This window comes from Gossypium arboreum, chromosome 1, assembly GCF_025698485.1.
Source record: "Gossypium arboreum isolate Shixiya-1 chromosome 1, ASM2569848v2, whole genome shotgun sequence".
NCBI classification, from domain to species: domain Eukaryota; kingdom Viridiplantae; phylum Streptophyta; class Magnoliopsida; order Malvales; family Malvaceae; genus Gossypium; species Gossypium arboreum.
In genome coordinates this window covers 88,418,030-88,433,259 of record NC_069070.1, presented here as the reverse complement: position 1 = coordinate 88,433,259, position 15,230 = coordinate 88,418,030, and the positions used below count along the sequence as shown (strand labels likewise).

Sequence of the window (15,230 nt, the reverse complement as noted above, 5' to 3'; positions counted from 1 at the left end):
TCCAAAAACTTCTTGAATTTCACCTCCTGTTTCTGCTTGTGTTGGTGCAATCTTTGCGGATATGAAGGTGATGGAACTTTCGGTTGAGCCGGACAACTCTTATGAGTAGGTAAATCTGCATCCAAAGAAGATGTTAAGGTATCTAAATTCACTAAGTTAGGATTTACCTTGTCAGCCTTTACAGATTTTGATTCCTTTGGTGTAGGAATTTCAACAGCTAGTTGACTTTCCTCCTTTTCAACAGACTCGTCTTCGACATCAATCAATCAGGGTTCCAGAATTTTACCACTCGCAATGCCACTTCCTTAATATGTTCTTTACCCATATTTCTTGGACTCTCAGTATCACTCAGCAAGGTTCCTTGTGGTCTACTACGAAGCTCTGTAGCTAATTGGCCTATTTGGTTTTCCAAATTTTTCAGTGTTGCTACTTGGCTCTGGATCAAAGAGTCATTCTTTGCCATGCATGCTTTCAACAAGTTCTCCACACTGTGTGATGCCTCAGCTTGAGGTGGCTTTGGAGCTTGCTGATTAAACCCTTGAGATTGGTTGAGTCTATGTTACATAAAGCTGTGGTTCAGTCCATTTCCTTAGTTGCTCCAGGAAAATTTGGGATGATTACACCATGAAGGATTATAGAAGTTGGACTGGGGTCTTTGTCTACTCTTATTTTGGTGTTGGTTCCCCACATAGTATATTGACTCAGGATTCAATGGGCAATTCTTGAAAGAATGACCTTCCCCACAATACATACAGGAAACTACTTCAAATGGACTTGGTGGCTGAGCTGCAAAATTATTAGCACTATTAGCGATAAATGGCTTTAACATAGAGGAAATAGATGATACCTGAGCTGATAACAAAGTGAGAGCATCAACTTCATGAACTCTAGTTATACGCCTTCATGAAGCTATTCGATTTGTTGGCCATTGATAGTTATTGATTGCAATCCTCTCGATGATCTTACAAGCCTCATTATAATTCTTAGACAAAATTGCACCATTCACAGAAGCATCTACCATCAATCTTGTATGTGCATTGAGACCATTATAGAATGTCTTCAACTAGATACAATGAGGAATCCCATGATAAGGACACTTAAGAAGTAACTCCTTAAATTGCTCCCAAGCCTCATGCAAAGACTCATCATCCAATTGTTGAAAGGTTGTGATCTTGTTCCTCAACTTAGCGTCCTTGCTAGGCGGAAAATACTTAACCAAATATCTCTCTTCTAATTCTTACCATATAGATATGGAACTTGGTGGCAATGAATTGAGCCATACTAAATGTAACACCCCTTACCCGTACTCGAGGTCGGGATAAGGTACGAGGCATTACCGGACAAACATACAAACATTAAACTAAAATACGGGCCATAAAATTTCATTCATATTTCAAAACGTTCATTCACTTACACATAGTCCCTTATTTGAGTCTACGAAGCCCAAAAAATACTTTAGAAAGGGTTCAGGACTAAACCGAGAACTTACGAAAATCTTGAAAATTTCATGCTTTAAGGCTCCACACGCCCGTGTCCCAAAGTCATGTTCCATACACGGCTGAGACACATGGTCGTGTCTCTCACTGTGGAATATACCTAGGCTATTTTCCAAGCTTTGGTTAACCTTAATCTCTTACACACTTATACAAAATCAAAAGCATATAACATGGTATTCATTTAATGATTAAATATTCTCAATTAAACCACAAACATAGTATTTGTATATCATCATACATGTGTCTCTCATACTCATTTTACCTTGTTTATTATGGTACCACTTATACATTTATAACAAGATAATCATCTTACCAAATATCTTCAGCTTAATCATCAAGCATTCATATTTAAAACTAGATCATATCTTTATAAAATACCACAATTCAGATGCGCAAATAACATGTTTGCCTAAAACATTTTAATTCAACTCCATACCCTACAAGCATTACATTGAGACTAGTCATATATATATATACATGTCATGATACATATCATTCTCTTTCTATTTCCTTATAAACACATATCATTTATTTCATTATATCAATATTTCATATACCATAGTTTCCATGTATTCCACATATATTTATTTTCCTCCTCCTCCTCTCCATTCCACATCCTTAATGTATATAGCATTCTTGTAAGTATGATTTCACAATTTACTAATAAATGCTCACATCAAACTGTCCACACAAGTCATAGTCACTTACTTATTTATAATTCTAGCTACAAAGCTCAAAATTAAGATCCATAAATTTCCCCTGAAACTAAACTCACATATCTTTGCACCATAAAATTTTCATAATTTTTGGTTCAGCCAATTAGTACAGTTTATTCATTAAAATTTCCCCTGTTTCACATTCTGACAGTTCTCACCTCTCTTCACTTAAAATTAATTATCTCACAATACAGAAATCGGATAATGTTCTTGTTGATTTATATTGAAAATGGGCTCATTAGGGATTTTAAAAATATAAATTTAAGCCTCTAATTATTTTTATCCAAATTTTTGTGATTTTCCAGAGTCAGAACAGGGGATCACGTAATCATTCTGAACCAGTCTCACAAAAACATAAATATGTAAAAATATAGAACTCCTTTTATTTCTCTGTTTCTTTTATATGAAAATAGACTCATTAACCTTTAATTTAATATCCCATTCAGTTTCTGATTCAATTTCTACTATTTTTGGTGATTTTTCAAAATCACGTCACTGCTACTATCCAAAACAGTTTTATTGCTAATTCACTCTTTCACACTTTCTTTGTATTAACCTCATTTTAACATACATATCACAAATCATTTTCACCACATTTCATACATCACAAGTATAGGCCCATGATCACAAGGTCACCATAAAATCATCCTCATGTATAACTTACTTGTTTATAACCTTACCACATCCTGGTCACTTAATGAACACATCATTCACATAACCAAGTTCATGCACTTATTCATCACAAAACTCACAAAGCAATACATAGAGAGTCTCCCGTTGAACACTTCGGATCAATCCTCGATACTTGGTGGTTTCAGCACATAGCTCCACCCATCATAGAGTCCGGCTCTCTTGTACACATGGTGAACACTCAGTACCACCCATGTGACCTAGCCAATTTATCTCGTAGCTCTCTTGTCTACATGGTGTCCTTCACCTGGAGCCACGCATGCAACCTAGCTACATATATCCCGTAGCTCTCTTTTCTACATGGTGTATGTGACATCCCTAATTTGACCCTAGTCGGGAAGTGGTGTCGGGACCATTAAACCGAGTCTTATAAGTAATTAAAAGTTATATTCTATGTTTATGATGTTAGCAAATGCATGTGTGAAAGTTGCATGCATTAATTTGATCATTTCTATGTGAATTTATTAAGATGGACTTATATGAAACATTGTTGAAAGGTGATAGGCCAATCTTCAATGGTCTAATAGTATATGCATGCAAAAGAATGGTTTTGCATGTCAATTTACCCAAAGAGAAGGAAGTGGCCGCCATGGTGATGAAGATGGGCAAAAGAAAACATGTCTTAAACATGTTTTGCTAGTGGTGGATGTTAGAAATAATAAAATAAGAGCATGGGTAAAGAAATGAAAAAAAATGAGTGTGGATGCTTTCCCCTTGTGCCGTACATGAGAGAAACAAAACAAAGAAAAAAAAATTTTGTTCATCTATTTTCACTCTCCTTTTGGCCGAAAATACTAAGGATAAGGAAGGAGTTTTGCTTCATACTTGGTTTGGAAGAGGATTAGGAAGAGGTTGGCTATACTTGCATCAAGAGTAAGGTATGTTTGAGGTTGTGCCATGAGATTCATGCATGTTTTGGTTGCTAGATTGATGTTCTTGTTAGCCCATGGTTCAAATCTTTGTTATGTCATTGGAATGAAATTCGCCCAAGTGAATATGGTGATAAAGCCATTGCATGCTAAGTGTGAAGCTTGATGATGATGCATGCAAAGATGGATTGTCTACTCTTGAAATTTCTTTGTAGCCATCTTGAGTAAGACTTTGAGTTTTCTTTTTGTTTAACCATGATTGAAGTTTAAAGGGGCATGATTGTGATGTATTCGCCATGATGCATTCATGAGCATGGTTCATGCTTCTTGCATGATAGTTAAAATTTGTGTTTTGGATGGCTATGGACACCTTGAAATTGCCATGCACATATATGTATATATATGTTTGCACATGATGTTTTGGTTATGAAGTAAGTGATGAATATGTTTGTTTAAAGAAGAAAATGTTGAAGGATGTTTGTGAAATTGCAAGTATAATCGGCCATATGAGTGCTTGATGCTATATTATAAGTATTGAGCCACAATATGTAAAACATTAACTAGTAAAATGCATGCTGTTTTTTGTGTGGTATTAAGTGGATAATTGGCCTCAAATTGGACATGTATATTCGGCCTTAGGTAGCCTATTGATGGCCTTAGCTTTTCCTTGATGCTTGAATGAATTGTATTGAATTGCTTGATGTAGTATAAAATGTGCATGACCATTGTGTATTCAAGCTAAAGGGTGGCCATATGACCATTTAAACTCCTTGTCATATTCGCCATAAGCTAGCATAATGAGGTTTTAATAAATCAAATTTGTTTGAATTAGCTCAAGAGCTTAGAGGGCCACAATTGGACAAGGGAAGGAAAAGTGATCGAATAGCCGTAAAAGCCGCTCGACAACATCCGAGGTAAGTCCTCAAGAAGTGACCCTACTTGAATTATGTGAAATGAAATATGGATGTGTAACGATTATCAATTTATGTGTGTATGAGTATTTGAATGATACCCGGCTAAGTCCCAAGGTGATTATGCTAGTGATTACCTTTGTGTTTGAGCCTTAGTAACTGAAAATGAAACATGAATGTCTAATGATTATTGATGTATGTGTGCATGAGCAATTGAATGATATCCGGCTAAGTCCCAAGACATTTATGTTGAAATTATATCCGGTTAAGACCCAAGGCAATTGTGCTAAGCGGCTACATCCGGCTAAGACCAAGGCATTCGTGCAAGTCGTTCTATCCGGCTAAGACCAAGGCATTCGTGCACGTGGTTATATCCGGTTGTATTCAAGAAGCTTGGGCTGGAGGTGAGTGTTGGTTGCTGTAATAAATTCAATTAGTACGCTCGAAAAGCCCAAAGAATAAGGTATGTTTATATGTGCATTGAAAAGTCGACATGTTTGAGCAACATTCGCTCAATCGACTAACGAATATCAACTATTGAAGTGGTTGATACCTTGTGAAAGTATATAATGATGAAGTGTGAAGTAAGAATGATTATGTGAATGTGTATTAATGAAATGATGCATTTGGCTATGTGAATGTATTGCTTTAATTAAAGCTGATTTTATTCCTTGAGACTTACTAAGCATAAAAATGCTTACCCCGCTGCTTTGGCTCTTTGTTTTATAGATTTTGCTCGATAGCAATCGGATTCGGGATCATTAAAGTCAAGTCATCTACACTATCAAAGCCTCCATTTTGGTATAATTTTGGTTGAACTTTGAAATGGCATGTATAGGACTACCCTTTTCGGTTCAATTGTGTTCGATGTATATGTGTACGGCCATGCTAAAATGGCTCGTAGAAGTCAAGTACTGAACTTAGACCATTTGTGATTTGTATATATATATATATATGGTTTCATGATGTAATTATGGATTGGAAATGGGAGTGTTGGTCACATGATCAGCCATTGAATGGCTAAAATGGTCATAGGTGAACCTATGTATGGCAAGACTAGTTGGATCATGGAGACTACAAATAGATAAGACCTACCTTGAAAACAGATGCTGGCAGCAGCAGTGGAGTGGTTTTGAAAAATCACCAAAATTTGTAGGAATGGTATTAAATAGTGAATAAGTTATGTAAATGAACCTTGATGAGTCTACTTTCATATGGAAGAAACGAAACGGTCATAGGAGTTACATGTTAAGAGATATTAATGCTATTGTGAGACAGGGCCAGAACGGTTTCTGGGTCCCCTGTCGCAACTTTAAAAATTTACTATAAATTATCCAGAAAGAATCAGGAGTCATGCCTTATATTTACAGATTCCATTTTGAGTCTAGTTTCATTAGAAACAAACGGCACCAGTATTAAAGCCCTGTACAGAGAGATATTCAAGTTGTAACGCGCAAAGGTCAGAGCAGTCGATCTCTGTAACATGGGTGACTTTAACTAATAAACTGTACCAATTGGCCCGACCAGAAATTCTAGAAATAAATCCATGGATGGATATATGAGTCTAAATTCAGGGAAAATTTACGAAAACAGTTTCCGAGTTTTGAAACTCGAGATATGATTTTTAAGGCGACAGTGACGCAGTTTTCCAGCCTGACTGGAAATGTCAAATTGATGGGCTAAACATGTGGATTTGGCTTGTTAACCCTCGTGTCCCATTAATCGACGATGGTCTCGGGTTCGGGTGTTACAATTTTATTGGTATCGAGCCACGGTTTAGTCGATTCTAGGACTACCGTGATGTGTTTGGGGTCTAGCTATACATGCCATTAAATGATGAATCGATAGTGTGGTGATTTCTGACAATTTGACTTTGTGTTGTTTATAGTAATGGATCCCGATCCCAACCGAGCGATAGCTGATGATGTGGAGAGTGTGGCGCTGCTCGCGCAAGAAGGGACAAGGTCTTGGCGGATTCTCAACCTATGGCCAGCAATCCGAATGATGAGGCTGGGCAAGCCTTTTATAGTGTGATGAATGAATGGTTTAACTAATACATTCGAACTAACACTACTGCTCCACAACCTCCATTCCCGACAAATGCAACCCCCAGACCTACAATACCTCCCAGAATCGACCAAATAAGGTCAAGTAAGCCCCAATGATAGGATTCAAAACATGGGGCCACTGAATTCAAAGCTACGGATGATGATGATGCCGAAGCGAGCTGAATTTTGGTTGGACAACACTATCCGGGTGCTCGATGAGCTATCTTGTACACCCGATGAGTGCCTAAAGTGTACCATCTCCTTGCTACGCGATTTCGCCTACTATTGGTGGAGTACTCTGACTTCTGTGGTGCCTAGAGAGCAAGTGACTTGGGAATTCTTTCAAACCGAGTTCCGAAAAAAGTATATCAGCCAGAGATTCATCGACCAAAAGCGAAGGGAATTTCTTGATCTTAAGCAAGGTTCTATGTCGCCATACCGATCACGAACGAAAATTTGTGAGGCTTAGCCAGACGCGAGAATGCATTTCGTCCGAAGCTATTATGTGTAAACACTTCGAGGATGGGCTGAATGATGATATAAGGATGTTCGCTGGCATTCTCGAAATACGAGAGTTCGTAGTACTTGTTGAGCGAGCTTGTAAAGTCAAGAGCTTAGAAAGGAGAAACAAAAAGTGATGTGGGAACCGGAGAATTCGAAGAGGTCCTTGGGAAAGTCTCTTCAACAGCATCAAGAGATTTCGAGATGATGTGAGCCGGTCTAGAGGCGCCGGGCTTTTCTAGACGAGGACGCGATCGACCCGTGACCACACGAGTCACTTCGATCGCTAGTGGTGGAAATGATCACGGAGAGGGCGAGTGTTCGTGCATTGTGGCAAATGGCATTTGGGGAGCTGTTGGTTCCGTGATCGCTCGCTATAAGTGTGGATCGGCCGACCACTTTATGAAGGATTGCCCGAGGATGCTTGAACAAAATGTAAGTCAAAGTGGAAACCCGGTGCTACCATCGCCGAGGTAGGCCACCTAGAAATATGGGCAATGTCGTTGGCGGTCGAGAGGATCTAGAGATGCTACCATCGATCTCGAGGCTCGTGCTCTCGCTAGGACTTATGCCATACGCCGCACGCCGAGGATGCCGCCTCTCCGGATGTCATTACCGGTACTTTCACTCTTTTCAATACTAATGTGATTGCTTTGATTGACCCCGGTTCTACTCATTCTTATATATGTGAAACCTTAGCATCCAAAGAAGACTTTGCCTATTGAGTCTCATCGAGTTTGTAATTCGGTGTCAAACCCTTGGGTCATTACGTGCTTGTCAACAAAGTGTGCAAGAAAAGTCCCCTAGTGTTCCGAGGTTCTTGTTTTCCAAATGACTTGATGCTTTTGCCGTTCGATGAATTCGACGTTATACTTGGTTTGGATTGGTTGACCATGCACGATGCGGTTGTAAATTGCAAAAGCAAGACTATCGATTTGAGGTGCGCGAATAACGAGATAATTCGGGTTGAGTCTACGAACTTAAAGGGGTTGCCAGCTGTAATATCAGCAATGTTGGCCCGAAAATATGTAAGAAAAGGGTGCGGCGTTACCTTGTGTACGTGCTTGATGACAAGGAATCGAAAAGAAACCCGAATCTGCGTCGTGGTTTGTGAATACCCGGATGTTTTCCTCAAGAATTGCGGGTTTACCACCTGTTCGGAAATAGATTTTGGCATCGAATTGGTACCGTACCACTCCAATTTCGATAGCTCCGTATCGTATGGCACCAACGGAATTAAAGGAGTTGAAAACTCGCTTGCAAGAATTGGTGGATAGAGGTTTTGCTCGCCCGAGTTGTTCGCCTTTGGGTGCGCCGGTGTTGTTTGTGAAAAGAAGGATGGAACCATGAGGTCAGACATCGACTATCGTTAGCTTAATAAAGCGACGATAAAGAACAAATATCCGCTACCACGATCGATGACTTGTTCGATCAACTCAAGGAGCCTCGGTGTTCTCGAAAATAGATTTGAGATCGGGCTATTATCAATTGCGAATCCGAGATTCGGACGTACCTAAGACCGCCTTCGAATCGAGATATGGTCACTATGAGTTCCTAGTGATGCCGCTTGGGCTTACTAATGCCCTCACAGATTTATGGATTTAATGAATCGGATCTTCAAACCATATTTGGATCGATTCGTAGTCGTGTTCATTGATGACATCTTGGTCTATTCAAGAAATGAGACCGAACATGCTGAACACGTGAGGTTAGTGCTGCAAATTTTACGGATAAGCAATTATATGCTAAGTTCAACAAGTGTGAGTTCGTTAAGAGAGGTTAGCTTCTTGGGTCATGTGGTATCAGATCGGTATTCGAGTTTAATTCAATAAAATTTCAGCCATACTTAATTGGAAGCCTCCAGAAATATTACCGAGGTTCGAGCTTTTGGGGCTTGCTTAGGTTATTACCGACGATTTGTAAAGGTTTTCAATGATAGCCACGCCGATGACGAAGCTACTCCAAAAGGATGTTAAATTCGAATGGACGGAGAAATGTCGTAAAAGTTTCGATCAATCGAAAACTTATTTGATGAAGCCCCAATTCTAGTGCAACCCGAATCCGCAAAGAGTTTGTCATCTATAGTGACGCCTCCCTACTTGGGTTAGGTTGTGTATTGATGCAAGAAGGTCGAGTTGTGGCCTATGTGTCGAGGCAATTAAAGCCACATGAGAAAAATTATCCGACCCATGATCTCGAATTGGCCGCCATCGATTCGCTTTAAAGATTTGGCGACATTACTTATTTGGTGAGAGGTGCCATGTGTACTCGGATCACAAAAGTCTCAAATATTTGATGACCCAAAGAGACTTAAATTTGCGACAAAGACGCTCGCTCAAGTGTTAAAGGATTATGAGCTGGTCATTGACTATCACCCGGAAAGGCGAATGTGGTTGCGGATGCCTTGAGTCAGAATCATTATTCGCTTACGAGCGATGAATGTGCACTTGTCTGCTCGATTCGACAAAGGTGTTAGTAGCTGAATTGAAAGCCAAACCATTATTGATACATCAAATTCGAGAAGCTCGTAAAGTCGACGACGAGTTGGCGCAAAACGGCCGAGTGTGTTCAACAAGGACTCGGAGTTTCAAATCGATGATGACGATTGTTTGAGGTTCAAAAGTCGTCTGTGTGTTCCAAAGAATTGAACTTATTTCGATAATTCAATGAAGCCCATTGTAGCCGAATGGCAATCCACCCGGAGTACGAAGATGTACAACGATTTGAAACGCCGGTTTTGGTGGCATGGTATGAAACGAGACATCTCGACTTTGTTTCGAGATGTTTAATATGTCAACAAGTGAAAGCGGAACATCAAGTGCCTTCAGATTACTTCACCAATCACGATACCCGAGTGGAAATGGGATCGAGTCACAATGGACTTTGTATCCGACCGCCATTGTCACGAGTAAGAAGGATGCGGTTTGGGTCGTGGTAGATAGATTGACTAAGTCGGCTCACTTTGTCCCCGCGACGCACGGATTTTTCAATGGACAAATTAGCCAAATTGTACGCTTTCGATTGTGAGATTACACGGGTGCCTATTTCCATCGTGGTCGGATAGAGATCCGAGATTTACCTCGCGATTTTGGAAAAAGTTGCAAGAAGCTTTGGGTACCAAGTTGCATTTCAGACCGCCTTTCACCCCCAAACCGATGGTCAATCCGAGCGGATAATTCAGATACTTGAGGATATGTTGAGATGTTGCGTCCTCGAGTTTAGTGGTTCATGGGAACGGTATTTGCCATTGATTGAATTCGCCACAACAACAAATTTTCAATCAAGTATTAAGATGGCACCTACGAGGCTTTGTACGGTCGTAAATGCCGTACACCATTGTTTTGGACCGAGCTCGGTGAAAGCAAGATTTTCGGTGGATTTGATTAGAGATGCTGAATGAAAGTGAAAGTAATCCGTGAAAGTCTCAAGATAGCCTCCGATCGCCGTAAGTCGACGCGGATCTCAAGCGTAAGGATATCGAGTATCGTGGGTGATAAAGTGTTTCTCAAGGTATCGCCTTGGAAAAAGATACTCGATTCACCGTAAGGGCAAGTTGAGCCCGAGGTTCATTGGGCCATATGAGATATCCGAGCGAGTCGGTCCAAATGGCATATCGCTTGATTTTGCCCCCGAACTCGAAAAGGTTCACGATGTCTTTCATGTTTCGATGCTTCGACGCTATAGATCCGATCCATCGCACGTGATTAGTCCATCGAAATTGAAATTCAAGCTAATATGAGTTATGAGGAAGAACCGATTCGTATCCTATCACGGAAGTGAAAGAGTTATAAACAAGCGGTTCCGCTAGTGAAAGTGTTATGGCTCAAGCACGGATTGAAGAAGCTACTTGGGAGACCGAAAACTCTATGAAAGAGCGATATCCAAACCTATTTACCGGTAAGATTTTCGGGGACGAAAATTTCTTAAGTGGGGGAGAGTTGTGACATCCCTAATTTGACCCTAGTCGGGAAGTGGTGTCGGGACCATTAAACCGAGTCTTATAAGTAATTAAAAGTTATATTCTATGTTTATGATGTGAGCAAATGCATGTGTGAAAGTTGCATGCATTAATTTGATCATTTCTATGTGAATTTATTAAGATGGACTTATATGAAACATTGTTGAAAGGTGATAGGCCAATCTTCAATGGTCTAATAGTATATGCATGCAAAAGAATGGTTTTGCATGTCAATTTACCCAAAGAGAAGGAAGTGGCCGGCCATGGTGATGAAGATGGGCAAAAGAAAACATGTCTTAAACATGTTTTGCTAGTGGTGGATGTTAGAAATAATAAAATAAGAGCATGGGTAAAGAAATGAAAAAAAAATGAGTGTGGATGCTTTCCCCTTGTGCCGTACATGAGAGAAACAAAACAAAGAAAAAAATTTTTGTTCATCTATTTTCACTCTCCTTTTGGCCGAAAATACTAAGGATAAGGAAGGAGTTTTGCTTCATACTTGGTTTGGAAGAGGATTAGGAAGAGGTTGGCTATACTTGCATCAAGAGTAAGGTATGTTTGAGGTTGTGCCATAAGATTCATGCATGTTTTTGGTTGCTAGATTGATGTTCTTGTTAGCCCATGGTTCAAATCTTTGTTATGTCATGGGAATGAAATTCGCCCAAGTGAATATGGTGATAAAGCCATTGCATGCTAAGTGTGAAGCTTGATGATGATGCATGCAAAGATGGATTGTCTACTCTTGAAATTTCTTTGTAGCCATCTTGAGTAAGACTTTGAGTTTTCTTTTTGTTTAACCATGATTGAAGTTGAAAGGGCATGATTGTGATGTATTCGCCATGATGCATTCATGAGCATGGTTCATGCTTCTTGCATGATAGTTAAAATTTGTGTTTTGGATGGCTATGGACACCTTGAAATTCGCCATGCACATATATGTATATATATGTTTGCACATGATGTTTTGGTTATGAAGTAAGTGATGAATATGTTTGTTTAAAGAAGAAAATGTTGAAGGATGTTTGTGAAATTGCAAGTATAATCGGCCATATGAGTGCTTGATGCTATATTATAAGTATTGAGCCACAATATGTAAAACATTAACTAGTAAAATGCATGCTGTTTTTTGTGTGGTATTATGGATAATTGGCCTCAAATTGGACATGTATATTCGGCCTTAGGTAGCCTATTGATGGCCTTAGCTTTTCCTTGATGCTTGAATGAATTGTATTGAATTGCTTGATGTAGTATAAAATGTGCATGACCATTGTGTATTCAAGCTAAAGGGTGGCCATATGACCATTTAAACTCCTTGTCATATTCGCCATAAGCTAGCATAATGAGGTTTTAATAAATCAAATTTGTTTGAATTAGCTCAAGAGCTTAGAGGGCCACAATTGGACAAGGGAAGGAAAAGTGATCGAATAGCCGAAAAGCCGCCGACAACATCCGAGGTAAGTCCTCAAGAAGTGACCCTACTTGAATTATGTGAAATGAAATATGGATGTGTAATGATTATCGATTTATGTGTGTATGAGTATTTGAATGATACCGGGCTAAGTCCCAAGGCGATTATGCTAGTGATTACCTTTGTGTTTGAGCCTTAGTAACTAAAATGAAACATGAATGTCTAATGATTATTGATGTATGTGTGCATGAGCAATTGAATGATATCCGGCTAAGTCCCAAGACATTTATGCTGGAAATTATATCCGGTTAAGACCAAGGCAATTGTGCTAGCGGCTACATCCGGCTAAGACCAAGGCATTCGTGCAAGTCGTTCTATCCGGCTAAGACCAAGGCATTCGTGCACGTGGTTATATCCGGTTGTAGTCCGAAGAAGCTTGGGCTGGAGGTGAGTGTTGGTTGCTGTAATAAATTCAATTAGTACGCTCGAAAAGCCCAAAGAATAAGGTATGTTTATATGTGCATTGAAAAGTCGACATGTTTGAGCAACATTCGCTCAATCGACTAACGAATATCAACTATTGAAGTGGTTGATACCTTGTGAAAGTATATAATGATGAAGTGTGAAGTAAGAATGATTATGTGAATGTGTATTAATGAAATGATGCATTTGGCTATGTGAATGTATTGCTTTAATTAAAGCTGATTTTATTCCTTAAGACTTACTAAGCATAAAAATGCTTACCCGCTGCTTTGGCTCTCTGTTTTATAGATTTTGCTCGATAGCAATCGGATTCGGGATCATTAAAGTCAAGTCATCTACACTATCAAAGCCTCCATTTTGGTATAATTTTGGTTGAACTTTGAAATGGCATGTATAGGACTACCCCTTGTCGGTTCAATTGTGTTGTGATGTATATGTGTACGGCCATGCGAAAATGGCTCGTAGAAGTCAAGTACTAACTTAGACCATTTGTGATTTGTATATATATATATATGGTTTCATGATGTAATTATGGATTGGAAATGGGAGTGTTGGTCACATGATCAGCCATTGAATGGCTAAAATGGTCATAGGTGAACCTATGTATGGCAAGACTAGTTGGATCATGGAGACTACAAATAGATAAGACCTACCTTGAAAACAGATGCTGGCAGCAGCAGTGGAGTGGTTTTGAAAAATCACAAAATTTGTAGGAATGGTATTAAATAGTGAATAAGTTATGTAAATGAACCTTGATGAGTCTACTTTCATATGGAAGAAACGAAACGGTCATAGGAGTTACATGTTAAGAGATATTAATGCTATTGTGAGACAGGGCCAGAACGGTTTCTGGGTCCCCTGTCGCAACTTTAAAAATTTACTATAAATTATCCAGAAAGAATCAGGAGTCATGCCTTATATGTACAGATTCCATTTTGAGTCTAGTTTCATTAGAAACAAACGTCACCAGTATTAAAGCCCTGTACAGAGAGATATTCAAGTTGTAATGCGCAAAGGTCAGAGCAGTTGATCTCTGTAACATGGGTGACTTTAACTAATAAACTGTACCAATTGGCCCCACCAAAAATTCTAGAAATAAATCCATGGATGTATATATTAGTCTAAATTCAGGGAAAATTTACAAAAACAGTTTCCGAGTTTTGAAACTCGAGATATGATTTTTAAGGCGACAGTGACGCAGTTTTCCAGCCTGACTGGAAATGTCAAATTGATGGGCGAAACATGTGGATTTGGCTTGTTAACCCCTCGTGTCCGACACCGGCGATGGTCTCGAGTTCGGGGCGTTACAGTGTACACATAGTATCACCCATGTGACCTAGCTACATCATAATGTCTTGTTGCTCTCTTGTACACATGATGTGCACTCAGCACCATACATGTGACCTAGCTACATACTATCTCAGATCATCCAATCTTTCCAAGGTTCAACCGAGATTTCTCTCTTTTCCAACAATGTCACCAATCAAGTAATTATCCACAAACATATTTCCAATATTATTATAAAATATCATAATACATGTAATATTGATGCATTACTTACATATAAACTTACATCTCATTTAATATCAAGGCAATAACATTAAATTACACATTGCCTTATGAAAATCATATGAACTTACAATTTCCCATAATATCCATAATCATAGAAATCACATTTATGTATGATAATTCAATGTACTTCATGTACCATAGACATATTTTTAAATCAATTCATAAACTTGGCACCATAATTATTTAATTTAACATAATTCAATTAATTCACTAAATTTAACTTTCAAATATAAATTACAAAGATTATTAATGTATTATTATCATACCAACTTACATACTTTCAACACCTCAAAATTATAATAAATATATCAATTTTACATTGAAACATGCATAAATTAATGCTTATTATACGTATGAACTTACCTCGATACTAAAACGATCATTTTACCAACTTTTCCAATTTTTGATTTTTCTCTCATTCTAGGTTCAAATCTCATTTTCCGGGATCTAAAACATCATATTTTACTTATTTAATTAATGTACTATTCAAAACAGTCCTTAACTCAAACTTTGGAAAAATTACAATTTTGCCCCTAAACTTTTGCATATTTACACTTTTGCCCCTAGGCTCGGGAATT

The 15,230-nt window shown here is 38.7% G+C and overlaps 1 non-coding gene across 1 annotated transcript; it reads left to right on the top strand.

Annotated features, from left to right (window-relative positions):
* The first annotated feature begins 1,079 nt into the window (after nucleotides 1-1,079).
* Nucleotides 1,080-1,186, top strand: LOC128282189 (small nucleolar RNA R71). Its single transcript, XR_008272417.1, has one exon. It is a non-coding gene; the product is annotated as a small nucleolar RNA R71 (small nucleolar RNA).
* Nucleotides 1,187-15,230: the final 14,044 nt, after the last annotated feature.